Source organism: Panthera leo, chromosome E2 (genome assembly GCF_018350215.1).
Source record: "Panthera leo isolate Ple1 chromosome E2, P.leo_Ple1_pat1.1, whole genome shotgun sequence".
In the NCBI taxonomy this organism is placed as follows: Eukaryota; Metazoa; Chordata; class Mammalia; order Carnivora; family Felidae; genus Panthera; species Panthera leo.
This window is the reverse complement of record NC_056693.1, coordinates 32,206,335-32,221,335: the sequence shown is the minus strand read 5'-3', so window position 1 is coordinate 32,221,335 and position 15,001 is coordinate 32,206,335.

Here is a 15,001-nt window from a genome sequence, read left to right as displayed (position 1 = left end):
GAAAAGATGTGTACTAGTTGGGTTGCATGGTTGGGTCCCCTATGGCAACTTCTTTGGGTTGCACTGAAGGTGAAATTCAAACTACGTAGGAGGGAATTGAAGTCACAAACCCCCAAATCCAGCAGTAGTTCTGTTTGCCTTCAGGCAAAGCTTAATCCAAGGGTTCACAGTCTCTAAAGGCTGTTCGCTTTCCATCTCCCAGCTCCGTTCCCTTCCACGTGGACTCTGTTCTCGGGTTTCATGGTACCGGGGTTCAAGTCCAATGGGAAGAGAGTGCTTCTGCCTCGCTTCCATTTTAGTATTTAATCCTAGGCCTCAATCTCGTTGGACCACACTGGGTCATGGGCACACAGCTGAACCAGTCACTGTATCCAGGGGGATGGAATGTTTGGAATGACCCGCATCCTATGGCCAGCCCGGGAACGAGACCCGGATTCACTTCATCAGAATTGTATGGACCGAGGGGAGGGGTGGGGTGGTTCTTGAGGAAAACTCAGGATGCTGGGCTAGAATGGGTGTTCAAAGACATAAACAAATGAAACAATACGCGCGCACTGCAGGATGTGGAGATGCCCCCACCCGGTGGTTTTCCAAATGGTTTGTAGACGCGCTTCACGCACTGCCTATGAAGGCTAGGACGGGGTTCCTGCGCTCTGTTCATTTCCCTTTCAATCCAAGCAATTGTGCTTTATTTGCTATAGATATTAGGATTCCACCTAAAACTGTGTTTAGAGCCAAAATAAGAGGGCTTCTGCTTAAAAGGGGGGGAGGAGAGGAGATCAAACATTACTGATTTTCGATCCCACCTCCTCATTTTAGAAGAGACGGAGATCCAGAAAGATTAGATTTCTCCTCATGTCTCATTGGCCAGAACTAGTCACATGGGCACCTAGCCGCGAGGGATGCTGGGAAAGTAAGCATCTAGCAAAGGGGAATGAGATGACCGCAACCGGCCTAGTCATAAATAGCTTATCCCCTAAGGCTGGGCACATTGCCACCCCCAAACAAAGTCGGGGTTCCTTCAGGAAAAAAGAAGGAAGGAAATGGCCCTCAAGGAGCTGTCAGCTATGGAGGCAGGAGCCTGATCTCACTGACAATTCCTTCAGGCTACAGCTGACCCATGTGCCTCTGTTTATTCCTTCACTGATCTATGAAATTTGCCTGCAATTGTCTCCTTCATTTCTCCCCCCAAATCCTACGAGATGATGAATCATACATTGACTTTTAAAGTGTCCACCCAGGGGAACCCGGCTGGCTCAGCCAGTAGGGTGTGGGGCTCTTGATCTCAGGGTAGTGAGTTCGAGCCACACATTGGGAATAGACTTGACTTTACAAAAGCAACAGGCGCATCTAGGTGGCTCAACTGGTTAAGCGACCGACCCTTGGTTTCGGCTCAGGTCGTGATCTCACAGTTTGTGAGTTCGAGCCCCACATCGGGCTCTCACTGACAGCACAGAGCCTGCTTAGGATTCTCTCTCTCCCTCTCCCTCTCCCTCCCTCTCTCTCAACATAAATAAACTTTTAAAAAAATTAACAAATTAAAAATAAATAAAGTGTCCACCTGCAATGGACTTATCACTGATTGCATCCCTTTTACAGATGGACAAACTGACCTGTAGAAATGAATTGCATACTCAAGGTCACACAGCTAGTATATTTTGCTGACCCTTTACCATATGCCTTTAGCACAGAGAGAGACAGAGTGCTGAGGGAGGGGAGAGCTTCAAACACAGACCTTTTACTACATAGGGATTGACTATAGAAAGGTGGGGACAGAGTGAGGATGTGGGCACGCCAGGCAGAAGGAACAGCATGTGCAAAGGCCCAGTGGCCAAACAGTGCATAGAAATGGAAAACAGTTTTACAGGTTTAGAGTATAAAGTCTGAAGGAGCGTCGTACTTAGGAGTTTGAGCCTCGTGTGAGGCCCCTGGAGAGCCACCAAATATTTTAGGTGGGGAATTATATCATCCCATATGCAATCTATCTTCAGTGGGGGAAGATCAACTAACTGTAGGACCAGGACGAGAGCCGGGGGGCCTTTGGGAGGTGGCAGTGATCAGTGGCCTGGACCACAGCGCTGGTGGCAGAAATGAAGGGAAGTAGAGATTCAAGGGAACAACCGGAGATGTGGAATCCCAAATCTGAATCCAGATTTGCTAACTGGAGGTGACAATTTGGAGAAGTTGGGAAAAGCTGAGGCTGCGTCACAGCTTTCTAGATGGTGGTGCCATTTACGCGGGTGGGGCAGGTGGGAGGTAAACAGGGAGGACTGGAACCCAGGCGGCCTGGAAGCCAGGCGCGCATTCTTAATCACGACGTGCTCCGGACTCGGGACTCAGGACTGGGCCAGGGGCCTTCAGGGAACCCCGATCAAAGTGAGGAAACCTCTCTCCCTGGATACGGGGACGCTGGACTTCCCAAGCCGTCACGCAGCCAGCTCTGGACCCTGCCTCAGAGCCACCAGGGGCCCTTGCCCCTCCCTTCCACCCAAGGTAAGGCACCTGAGCCCTCAGGCTGGCCTCAGAACAGATTACCAGGGGGCCTGATATATAGAGATCCTGATAGAACTCTGGGGTGCACTTTATTGCTTTCTTGGTCTGTATTCCCAGCATCTCACTTGCCCGCTCTCAGCCCCACAACCCTGAAGCTAAGCCTCTGTGCCCCGCACAGTATTGTATGGAAAGGGTACGAGGATAAATGATTTAAACGCTTGACAAATTCATCTTAAAACCTCTGTTGAAGAATAAACGGCCCCAAATAGCTACGTCAGATGGTTTCAAAAAAGGAAAAACCAAGAGTCAGGACACTGCAAAGCCATAGTAAGACCAAGGGCACAGTACTTGCTTAAGACAAATAGACCACGAGGGGTGCCTGGGTGGCTCAGTCGGTTAAGCGGCCGACTTCGGCTCAGGTCATGACCTCGCAGTCCGTGAGTTCGAGCCCCGCGTCGGGCTCTGTGTGGACAGCTCAGAGTCTGGAGCCTGTTTCGGATTCTGTGTCTCCCTCTCTCTCTGGCCCTCCCCCGTTCATGCTCTGTCTCTGTCTCAAAAATAAATAAACGTTAAAAAAAAAATTAAAAAAAAAAGACAAATAGACCACGAGAGACTAGACCCACTCCGTGTTTACGGAAGCATACGTGCAAGATGAAAAGCCAGCTCAAAGCTCACAGAAGTGTGGGCTTTCTGGAATCGCGTAGGTGACTAACGAACATGTCGGTCTTATAGGCAGTGCTAGAATGAGTGACTTCCTAAAACACCCTGCAGACAGGCTCCCACTTATTCCAGCCAGACTCCTTCCGGGACACAGATACCATCATCATTACTTTACTGTGGGGCAACTCAGGCTCTGAGAAGTTAAGACCTTTGCCCAAGGTCACACAGCTAGGGCGTGGCAGAGGTGGGAGGCCAACCCAGCTTTCTCTAAGCCCAGAGCCAATACGCTCTGCTGTCTCTTCCTCAGCAACAGCCTCACGTGGACAGAAAGTAGTATGGGCTGGAGCCATTGAGAGAGCCTAGAAGCTTCTAGAAGCCCTGGAGCTCAATCTCTGAAGCATGAGTGGATTTAGGCAGGTGGCCGGGATGGATTGTTCTGAGCCAAAGAAACCAGCCCAGGAAAAGGGCTTGGGGAAGTGAGGGTTCATTTAGCCAGTGGGACCACAGCACAGGATACTCGTGATGGGTCTTGGGAGATGGAGCCCACACAGAAGAGAGGGTTCAGACTGATGAAGAGTCCCAAATGACAGAGAGGAGATGAGACTTTTGAAGTCGCTCTCCCCCTCTACAACCTTCTGTAGCTCCCCTGGCTACGGTCTCTTGGCTAAGAAGGGAAGAGTATGCAGATGTGGGGAAAGACTGGAGACAGAGAGAGACCTACTAGACGTCACAGTCCAGGAGGGAGAGCACACGGTGTGCAGGGGAACGAGAAAGGAAGAGCGTGCATTTTGGGACAGGATTTTGTGTGAAGTCCCCTACTCCCCCCCCCCCCCCCACTGGCATCCTACTACCCTCATCAAATTAAGGGTCACCGCTTCCCTGCAGCAGCAGACAACATTTCAAGTTTAGCGATGAGCAGGTGCCTTCTTCTACCCACAGAAGTGAGCCGTGGATAGCCGGGAAAACATCTACTGCCTAAAGCAGCAAAAAAGCAGCCAACAACTCCCTCCCGGTTCCATCTCAACCCCCCGGTTCCATCTCAACTCCCTCCTGGTTCCATCTAGCCACAGAAAATAAGGGTCAGGCACTCCTGGGGGCTCCTATCGCACTTTGACACCTGCTCAGGCAAATAAACCTTTCAATGCCTTAGTGTCTTCATCTGTAAAATGGGGATAATAATAGTACCCATTCCATAGGTTTGATGAGGCTCCCCCGAGATCACGTATGTAAAACCTTTAGCATAATAACTGGGGTATACTAGGAGCTCAGTAAGGTAGCTATTATTGTTGATAACAAAATAATTGTTTAGGGAATATGTTAGCCTCTCAACCATGTGATTAGCGGCTTTCAGCAAAAGAGTTGGTGTCAAAATCTCAAACATCATGTATTTTATAGCCCTTCCCCTGCAAGGTGGGGGCACGGGCCTTACGACTTAAAAAAAAAAAAAATATGTCAGAAGATGAAACGCATTCCATTCCATTCCATTCAAGAAGCTATGAATTGTCATTCTTCCTGCCGTGGAGATTGCTAATTATAAATGGATGGGGAGATAGATGGACAGAGAGTGAATCACGAAAGCTAAATATGCTTTCTCTCTTTGAAGTACTGATTGCTATAAAAAAAAAAGGAAGGAAGTTTACAGAGAGAAAAAAATAAAAAAATAAAAATAAATAAAAAAAGGAAAGAAAGAAAGAAAGAAAGAAAGAAAGAAAGAAAGAAAGAAAGAAAAAATGGAAGGAAAACCGGCTCCCCCTCCGCAAGCCTCTGCTTGTGTGACAGAGGTCCAGTGTCACCTCTACAAGTTTTTCATTACTCAGCGGTTTTTGGAATGAGTGATTGATGTAATTAAGGTTATTGGTAAAGAAAGACTCAGTTACCAAAGGCGAGATGAGTCAGCAGAAAGTTTAAGTAATGAAATAATGTTCCGAGGAGCGATTCTTAAAATAAGGTGTTTTTTGTTTTTTTTTTTTCTTTTTCCTCCTTAACTCTAGACATCTTAACCATTGCTGGGCAGCAAAAAGAGGGGAAGCAGTTAAGCCGTGGGAAAACCACACCCCGCGATTTTAGAAATTCCCAGGTGGAGTCGCTTGCCATTAAAAGACACCATATTTATTGAGTAATGTGAGGTGAAGGTTACGTTCATGGAGCGTCAACCATGTGCTTCGGTGAGCTTGGCCCACACGATCTCATTTAACCCCCGCCTCTGAGGTAGATTCTGCTGTTATCCCTGTTTTAGAGGCGACGGCACTGAATTTCAGAGAGGTTCAGGACGTTTCACAGGGTTGCACAGCAGGCAAACGGCACGGAAGGCAACAGAGGCCAGGCAGGCTGGCCCCGGAGCCCACCCGTTCAACCACCACCGCGCCTCCTGAGCCTCGCTGTTTAGATTTCTCAGCCGTTTAATCCGGCTCGCGGATACACTCAAGGTAACGGAGCGCCGCCAGGATCTGAACTCACATCTGTCTGGCCCCAGAGCTGTTTCAAAATGCCCACGTGTGTGGGAAAGTGCAAACCAGCGCGTGGGCATGGGATCCACTCATCTGTTTTCATTTCCACTAACATGGAATACTCTGGACACACGAGGCTTTAGGCTCTAGGTGGGTGCTATGAAGGGGACTGGGGCCGGGGCAGGGGAGGTGGGGGGGCCGTCAGGATCATATGTGATAGTCCGTGCAACAGATGATGAAGGCTCAGACCAGAGCAGTAGACAGGAGGCGGTTGAATGAGATCCCCTGGAAGGATCTATTGGACCTGGGGAGGGAGGGCATAAGAGGAAAGAGAGGTGTGTTGGGTAAGTCCTTCCAAGGAGGGAAGGGGAGAGGGGAGGGTCGGCCCGGTGAGCAAGCTGTGCTGAGGGTCCTCCCCCCCACACCGGGAGAAAAAGGGGGAGGGGTGAAATGTGGTGGGGAGCCTAGCCTTTGAGTGACAGTACAGCGAGGTCCCAACAGTCCCCCACTTAGCAGCAGTAAACGGGGTTACCGTGTGTCACCGTGGGTGGCTTCAGGAAAGAGGAGAGTGGGATGGGAGCCTCCCACTTGAGAGCAGCTGGAGAAAAAGGGCACGTTGGGACTGCTAGGGGCAGGAACCTGTCAAAGAGGGGCGGCATCTACCCCCCTCAAGTCCACCGACCCCCACAACTTTGTTCAAAGCTGGAGGGCCCGGCCCCCTCTTCTTTCCCTGAAGAAGGAAAGAAGGTCCAGAGTCTTTTGTGGTATGGGAGGGTATAGTGGGTTGTTGGCCTTGGCCATTCACCACCCCCCAAAAAGAGTGACCCACGCTCAAGAGAAAAGGGGCTTAGGCCTTGCAGTTCCGGTGGCTTAGAAGGAAACGGTTCAGCAGGTTTGCAAACATCCTCCAGGTTTTGGTCTCGCCTCCTCCAAAGCAGGTGTGGAGATGTGGGTGGCAGCCCAAGGGACTTATTAAGAAAGGAGCACGGGGAGGGAGAGGGGGGAGAGGGGGGAGCAGGGTGGGCACGGGGAGGTAGCCATCCCTGGTTCTGTCACCAACCAGCTTCGTGAGCTCGAGCACGCTGAACAAGTCAGGGCCTCCGTTCTATAAAATGAACACTTAGAATTTTCCAAAGGGCGGTAAGCCCATCTCTGGGGCCACGCGAGATGACGTTAGTTAGGGCGACGCGACGCTCGTGTGGCCCACATCACTTTGAAGGCAGCCCGCAAAGGAGTCGCGTGGGGTTGGGGGAGCCCCTGGGAGCAGCCCGAGAGCCTGAGAGATGCTGGTCACCTTCAAAGCCCAGGGGACCAAGGACTTCATTGAATGAATTCGCTTTTTATAATTGTCTTCTGTCGATGGCAAATGACACTTGTTTTTCCATTACAGCGGCGGTATAAATATTCCTCTCAAAATAAGTCAGTGGAGACAGAACCCAAAGGAAGTTATTACATTCACAGTAGTTGCAAGTGTCAGAGGTTATGACAAGGGCTGGAGGGTGGGAGCACCGAGGGTTCTGAGGAGCACTGGGCAAAAGCAAGGGCTCATTCCTTACAGACCCAAGTCCTGTGGAGCCTTCTCAGACATCCCTTCTACCTGGTCTAGGACCTGTCAAGTGCTTACCAGATTAGAAGGGAAAATTAAAAAGGAAAAAGAAAGGAAGGGGGCAAAAAAAAATCTGGAGAGAAAAACAACTCCACCGACCAAAATAAACCAGGCCAATGGTTTTTCTACCGCACTCTTCAGGAGAGCGGAGAGGTGGTGTTTATTCTAAATGAGCCCTTTTCTCCAAGTTGCCACTAATCCGCGCTTTTATGTGATCCAGGAAAATCGGTCCTCGACGGCCAATGAACGTCTCTGCACGTATGAGTATTTGGAGAAGAGTCACCTATTACCACAGGGTTGGGATTTAGAAGGTGGATACAAATAGAGAGCAAACAAAACTAACAAACAAACAAAAAAACCTCGTGGTTTGGGATCTAAAAAAAAAAGTCTCAGAAATGACAACTATGCGGTGAGTCTGATGTCAAACCGAGTTAGCTGGGAAGGTGTCTGGGATGCTATGGAACTGTGAGGGTATTTGGAATCTAGGGCTAACAGATGTCTCACTCTGCTTGAAAGATGTCAAGACGCTGTTCTTAGGGGCCTGTGGGTTCCCTTGGGGACAAAGCCACTGGTAGTTTTACGGAAAAAGAAAAAAAATGCCCCCGCTGACGACCATATATCTACTACAAGGAATCAAGAAAAGAATTGAAAACAAACAAACAAGAGGCAGTCAAGCTGAGACATAAGGAAAGAGAGAAGGAAGGAAGGAAGGAATGCAAAAATAAACGCGCGAAAGATCCACGAGATTCAGGGCCTTGCCCCCCACTCAAAAATCTCTATTTGATAGAAGTTGGTCTGTAAACCTATGGGCACGGGAACATACATTTTTGCTTGAATTATCTGGATAATGGTGGGCGGGCAGAGTCACTTCCAACAGAAGAAGCGAGCAAATCTTTTCAGATAGCAATTATTTAGGGAAGAAAACCTTCCTCGGTGGTGGTGGGGGGGGGGCAGCAGTCTTAGGTCCTCCTTGTCGTTGAGTGTCTGGGAGAGAGAGCACATTCCTAGCTTCTCCCTCATCCTTACTTCACAAAGGGAGTCCTGAAGAGGCAGCCGTCCTCCAGCAGCATCGGAGGAGGGCTAAGATGTTTCCTGGCCCAGCCTAAAAATATCTCCCTTGACAGCCTGTCACCGTGTCTGAGATTGCACCATTATAAATTCATTCCTCTCTGTTAAGGCATTTTGTTTCCAGTTCTCTGTTAAAATACAGATATCCCAGAGAATTTAGCTCGGGCGAAGCACCGACGGAACACCGCCTACGTGTGAAACGACCTGGATTTCCAGCTCGGTGCTGCCTGGAAACTCACCTTGTGAGCTTGGGCGAGTCGTTTTCACTCTCCGAACCTCAGTGTCTCCACTGATTGAAAAAAAAAAAAAAAAAAAAAAAGAACAAGAAAAAAGACAGAAATAAAAGGGGAGAGGTGGTGGTCAGAGAACTCGGAAGTGTCTGCTTTCTGGAAGGAGGGTCTGTTCATTTTAGGATTTGCCCTCGACTCTGCGCTTTGCCACTGTCCCCTAGAGCCGTTCCTTTGGGTCAAAACGCTTGGAAGTCAGGTCGAATAGTGTCCACTTTCCCCCTCTCTAAAAAAAAAGAAAAAAAGAAAAATCCCTGTTCCTCTCTTATATACGACATCTCAGCAAATGGCATCCCCAAGCTCCTGGGGGCTCAGGCCCAAATCTCTGGAGGCATCCAGAACTCCCTTCTGCTCACCACCCCTCGCCTTCAGTCCATCAGCAAAGCCTGTTGACTCTACTTACAAAAAATAGCCTAGACCTGATCACTTCTCCCCACTTCTCTGGCTACCAACATGGTCCATGACAGTGCTACCTCCCCTTGGATTCTCCAGCAGCCCCCTCGCTGGACCTTGCTTCTAACCCAAAGATCTCACCAGGACCAATAAAGCCCCGTATAACCTGAACCCGGCTTTGCCTCGGCCTCATCATCTCCCACAAAGATCTCCTGGCTGTGGCTCAGGCCTGTTCCTGCCTCAGGATCTTTGCACTTGCTATATCCCTTCTGCCTAGAAATCCCCCCCCCCTCCAATATCGTCATGGCCTATGCCCCAACCTCTTTCCGTGTCTGCTCAAGCATGCCTTGCAAAGGAGTCTTCCCAGACTGCCCTCGCTAGGAGAGCACACTCCCTTCTGTGTCCTCCCCTTACTTAATTTTTCTGCTAATGCTCATCACCGGGACACTGTGAGAAGCCAGCATCACAGGCATTTGTTCACTTCCTGTCTCCCCCTCCAGGGTCTACGCTCCAGGACAGCAGGGGCTTTGTTTTGTTCACAGCTGCATCATCAGCCCCTGGAACGGGACATCTGGAATATTGTAGGTGCTCAATTAGCATCCATCGGAGGAAGGGAACAGAATAGTTGAAGCAGAACTACACTGACCTGGAGGCTAACCTAAGCATTCCACTGAAAAGGTCAATGCCAAGGTCTCTCCTGCACTATTTCCCCAGGGCAGGATGTCCTGGGGAACCAAAGGCAGAGCGGACTCTCGGGAGGGGTGACATACTGCAGGACATCTATGTGCCACTCACTAGAATCCTCACAAAACCAGGGGTGATGCAGGCCTCCTTTGACGGATGAGGCCACTGAGGTTCAGAGAGGTTATCTGATCTAAGACATGCAACCTAGTAAGTTGCAGGGTAGTACTGAGCCACTAAGGCCCAAGCACCCAACCAGGAAGCTGCAACAGCCTACCCCTCCAACCCCACGATGCCTGGGACTCCCTGGTCACACTCTTCCCAGCTATTAAGAGCCTGAAGCTGGAGAAGCCGACACCCTCTCTGGGCCTGCATCCACAGGAGCTGGGCCTCCCCCGAAGGCCTGAGAAGCCCGCCTACTGGGGACGATGGTGGCAAGACTGGAGTCTCCCGGAATGCAGGTTTGGCCAGCAGAAAGCAGCTAAGGTCAAGGAGGGCGCCCAGGGCCAGGTCCAGGCGCCGGGGGAAACCCTTGCAGCGCTGAGCACCCCCCTCCACCACCTGCCCCCCGAAGACCGAACCCCAGCTGTGTCGAGCGCCGCCGCCAGGCCGCCAGTGCGGACGCGAGCTCTCCAGCCCTTGTTTGATGAGCAGCGGCCAATAAATTCATTAATCATCATTTTATGCCTCATCAAACCCCCTCCAAGCCCCTCCATGGGAGTTACACAAATTAGCCCCTGAAAAGACAGTAATTTCAGTATAGCGAGGTAAGTGCTTTCTGATGGGCTCCGCGCACAGAGCCCTCCTGACAAGCCAATCCATCAGCGCGTCGGGGATGGGGCGCGGCCGGGCCGCCCAGCCTCACCCGGCCCAGCCCCGGCCAGCCTCCCCTGCTTCGGCCTCCCAGCCCTGCCCAGCCTCGCCTCCCGGGGCTACCTGGCGAAGGTCTCCGACTAGGGCGCCCCTTTCCCTGGCTCCTTTACACCCATGCACCGCAGGCTGGGGCGTCCGGCCTCCAGTCCTCAGCCACCTCGATCTCCTCCCCAGCCCTTCTGAACAGAAGAGAAATTTGGCGGAGGGAAAAAATCCCCAGGCCCCAAATTGGGTAACGAACCAAGGATGGCTGAGGAGGATGAGCTGGCGCTGAAGTTCCAAACTCCAGCCCCGGGGAGGGGAGAGCCAAACGGCCCCTTCCCCCCCACCCCAATGTCTAGATGTCGGGGACCCCTGACTCCTTGAAATTATTGAAGGGCTGTGGGTATTGCGTGCGCACGTTTTGGGGGGTGGGGGTAATCCATGGCCCCAATCCATTCCTGACGATTCTGAAAGAAATTCCAGGCTCCAAAAGAGAGCCATCTGGGAACAGAAAAGGGGGTCCTTCTGTATAAAGGGCGGCTCCGCCGGACCCTGGTGGCGGGGATGGGGGTGGGGCTCGCCTAGCCTTTCGCGTGGCCCTGGCGTCTTTCTCTCCGAAACCGCCTCCTGGAGTGAAAGATAACGCCAGGGGAGGAGAGCAAGAAAGGATTTTCTATCGAGTGGGCCGGGCCGGTTTGACTCCAGCACGGAGAGTAGGGTAAGAGAGGAGAGGGGAAAGAGCCGAAGAAAATTGTGGCGAGGAGTGGGGTATTTGGAAACGCGAAGCCAGCGCCGCGCCTTCTCACTTTCTGATCCTGGAGCACAGAAGGTCCCACGGGCGCCCTACCCGGCGGGCAGGGCCCGTGGAAAGGAGGTCGACGAGGAGCCGCAGGCCAAGCGGAGCCTACCGGCCGGCGCACTATGACCGTGGAGAGCTGGAGCGCCGAGCGACGCGCAGCTCCTTCATTAGCTTCCCCTCCGCGGCGCTGCATGCCTCGGAAAATAAGTTAGCAAACGGGGAGCCGTTTATCTCTTTTATCTTGGGGCCTGATCCAATTAAATAAGTGCACATTTACATTTGCATCCATCAGGCGGGAGCGCTGAGAGCCCGGGGTTTGCTCGGAGCAAATAAAAGCAGATTTCACTGGGAAAAGTGGCGTCTGGGCGCGCTGGGCTCGTCCGGGCGCGGGAAACGAGCGCAGCCCGGAGGGCGGCCTTGGGAACCCGGAGCTGGGGCCTGCGGCCGACAGGAGGCCAGAGACCCGCTCAAGGTCCGAAGGGGTCGGCCTGGGCGGGGGGTGCAGCCAGAGCTCCAACCCCTCCCCAGAGGCGATCCTCCGTTAGGCCACAACCTGGGACCCGCCTCGGGCCCTGGACTCAAGTCGCATTTAAACGAAAACGAAAAGGAGACCAACTCTGGCCTGGTCCCGGCGGGTGACCTGCGGAGTAGGTCTAGGGACAGTCCCGCAGCTTTGGCCAGTTTGGAAGGCGGGCAGGTGGCAAGGTCTCACTCAGGCCCGATTTTCCTATTCGGTGGCCGAAGTGAAAAGGGATTCCAAGAGCCAGGCCGAGGACGCGCCTCCGCTTTCCCCCAAGATCTCTGCACCAGGGTGAGACCAGTCAATACTGCCGCTTAGCGCTTCTGGAGGGGCGACAGGGGACGCCCAGGCGATCGCCCCTTGCTTGGCCACGCCGACCTCATTAAAGATGCTTTCGAAATAGGAGGCTTTTGAGAATGAGAAGGTAGTTTTGTTTGCTTTTCCTTTTCGTATGGATGTCCAACCCCCAGGTCAAAGGGCAGAAACGGTTTTGGGGGGGGGGGGTGCGGTTGCGGGTAGACCCCAGGTATGCCAAACCGCAGGTGAAACAAAACCGCGCGGCGTGCAGAGCCCCGACGTGGAAAGGCCCGCAGAAGCGGAAGGGCGCACCTGAAGCGGAGCGGGGACACTGGCTCACTGCCTGGGCCGCGCACTGCTGCGGCCCCCCCACCCGCACACTTGTTTCAGCCGTCGGCATATTTCTCAATTGCCTGCTGCCTGGTTTCCGGGACTGTGCCCAAACCGTGGCGGGCATCTGGAGGGTTAAAAGTGTTCTGGTTGCGGGCCCTGCTCTCCAGATCTCCAATGCTAACTGGGTCGTGGGACCCGCGCCGCAGAGAGTGGCGTGGAGGAACAGTTTCAGTTTGACCCGCTTGGGATTCAGAGCTAAGACCCTGCTGGGGGTGGGGGGCACAGCCGGGTCTTGCTTAACTCCTCCTCTCTGTGAACCGTGTGGCGCCCGGGGACCAGTAGGCGGCGCCCTTCCTAAACTGCATCCGCGTCCGGCTCCCTCTCGGGAGCGCAATCACATTCCTTTCACTTTGGGCGCTTTGCAGAGCGCTGTTCCTTGCCTCTGCCGGCGTTGGCAGCTAGTTGTGGGGGACAAGTGGGCTGGGAGGCACGGCCGGTTCTGAAAATGCACGTACGACCCTCCCCTCAACCTTCCAGGCTCCAAGAGTTGCGCACCCCTCGCAGAAGGACAGGCCCCGAAAAGCTTGCAAACTAGAAGGCCTCGACGCAGGCCCTACAGTACCCAGGCCAGGGAACAACATTTCGGGCCCTAGCACCCCCAGCCGAGGAGCAGGAAGGGAAGCAAGAAGGTCCCCTTTCTGCGGTCTCTCCTCAGTATGCGCTTATGCGCCCTCCGGGATTGACTGGGCTGTTGTCTCTTCCACCCCCAAGTCCCATGAATTGATTTGGCCCCCACAGAGGGGTAAGGAAAGGGACCCAGCTCGTTCCGGTTTGGCGCTGCTTCAGGGGGCTGACTGCCTAGACCCCACGCGGCGATCCCGCTGCCCTCGCTGCCTGGGGTTCAGCCCTCCTAGCCCCTAAGTGCCAAGCTAAACGCTCCTCGAGGGGGCCAGAACCAGCGCAGTCCCGCGCAGGTGGCAAACGCCCGCGCGGCCCCAGCGCCCAGGTGTCTTTGGTGCGGCCTCGCGCAACTTCCGCGCCCCAGTCCAAGCCTGCGAACAAACCTCGACCCCACTGCAACGCCGGAAATTCCCCCCTCGCCCCAGCGCCTCCAAGACTCTGTGCCCTTGAGACGGCCAAGCGGGGCTCGAGGAGGCACTTGGGACAGTAAAGACACGAAATGACTTCGGGGATTAAGCGCGGGAGACAGCTCCTAAATACCTAAACCTCGGACTGCCGGGCAGGCTCCCCCACCCTGGAAAGTCTCCGGACACCAGAAAAACCACTGGCCACGAAACCCAGCTGTGCAAGGAGAAAACCCCAGACTTTAATTGGAGGCTTGTATTCAAGATGAAGGGCGCAAAGACACCCGTGGACCCTGCAGAGGCCAAGGGCAGGAGGGATACGGACCGGGGGCAACGGCTCGGGCACCAGCCTTCCAGCCGCTGGTGGCTTCGCTCCCCGGCCGGGAGGCTCCTCGCACCGCCCCTCGTTGGGGAGAAACGCCGCGGGCTCCCCGGTGCGCGGTTCCCGTTCCCAGGCAGCCCCGCGGGCATTCGGCTCCCAGCCCCGAGCCTCCGCGATCAGACTTGGGAGGCCCGCGCCGCGCCATTTGCATATTCCCGGGAACACAAGGAGGCCTGTAATTTTCTTTTTAAAATCGTTGGGCAGGGTTTAGGGCCAGCGCTTCCAAAACCCCGCAGAGTTGATGTCGTCCTTAAACTCTCTCTTAAGAGAAGGGGACTGGCCTATTCTTCTGACTTTTTTAGAAGACAAGGTGGCTCCTGGGGCTGCATATTCAACAGGGGGGAAAAGCTGATTGTGAACCGGGCTGTCGGCGGGGTGGGTGGAGGGGGCTGGGGCGCGGGGGGCGGGGGTGGCGGTCGTGGGGCTAGTCATCTCTGGAATTCGATTGTTTAAAAAAATCATTTATAATTAAAGGGACAAAATAAAATACGATCGTCTCATGCATATTTAATCATTCACACTTCCAGCTTTGAAACCACTTTCCCTGCGTGAATCTTCTCACTAATTTAAACTCCTAAGTCGACCGCTGTTTGCAAAAACATCTGGACAAGGCAGTTTTCAAACTTGTTTTAAATTCGAATAAGCTAATGGAGCCCCGTCACACGTTAAAACAAAACAAAACAAAACAAAAAACCAAAAAAACATAGCAAAAGTTAAAACTCCGGTGAAAGTTTGGGGTGTGTTAAAAAAAAAAAAAAACAAGCAGGGTTCAAGTAATCTTGAGCAGAAATGCAAATATGTGCATTCTGATTTAGCCTAATTAAACCGGTGTTATGTGCAAACACATTGTCTCTACACTCAGGCTTGGGCTTAATAGAGCAAATTAATTCCCCTCGCTGGAGTATGTTTTTGCTATAAACCCTCCCCTCCCCCGACCACCGAAAATTTCCCACGAAGTAAAAACACGTCCGCGGTTCCAACTCTCCCTCGCAAAACGGAGACCATAACACCGACAGTGTTGGCGGGCCTCGGGCACAGGGCGGTGTCTCTTCCTCATTTGGGATTGAGACTCATCCTGATGTTTCATTTTGCGAT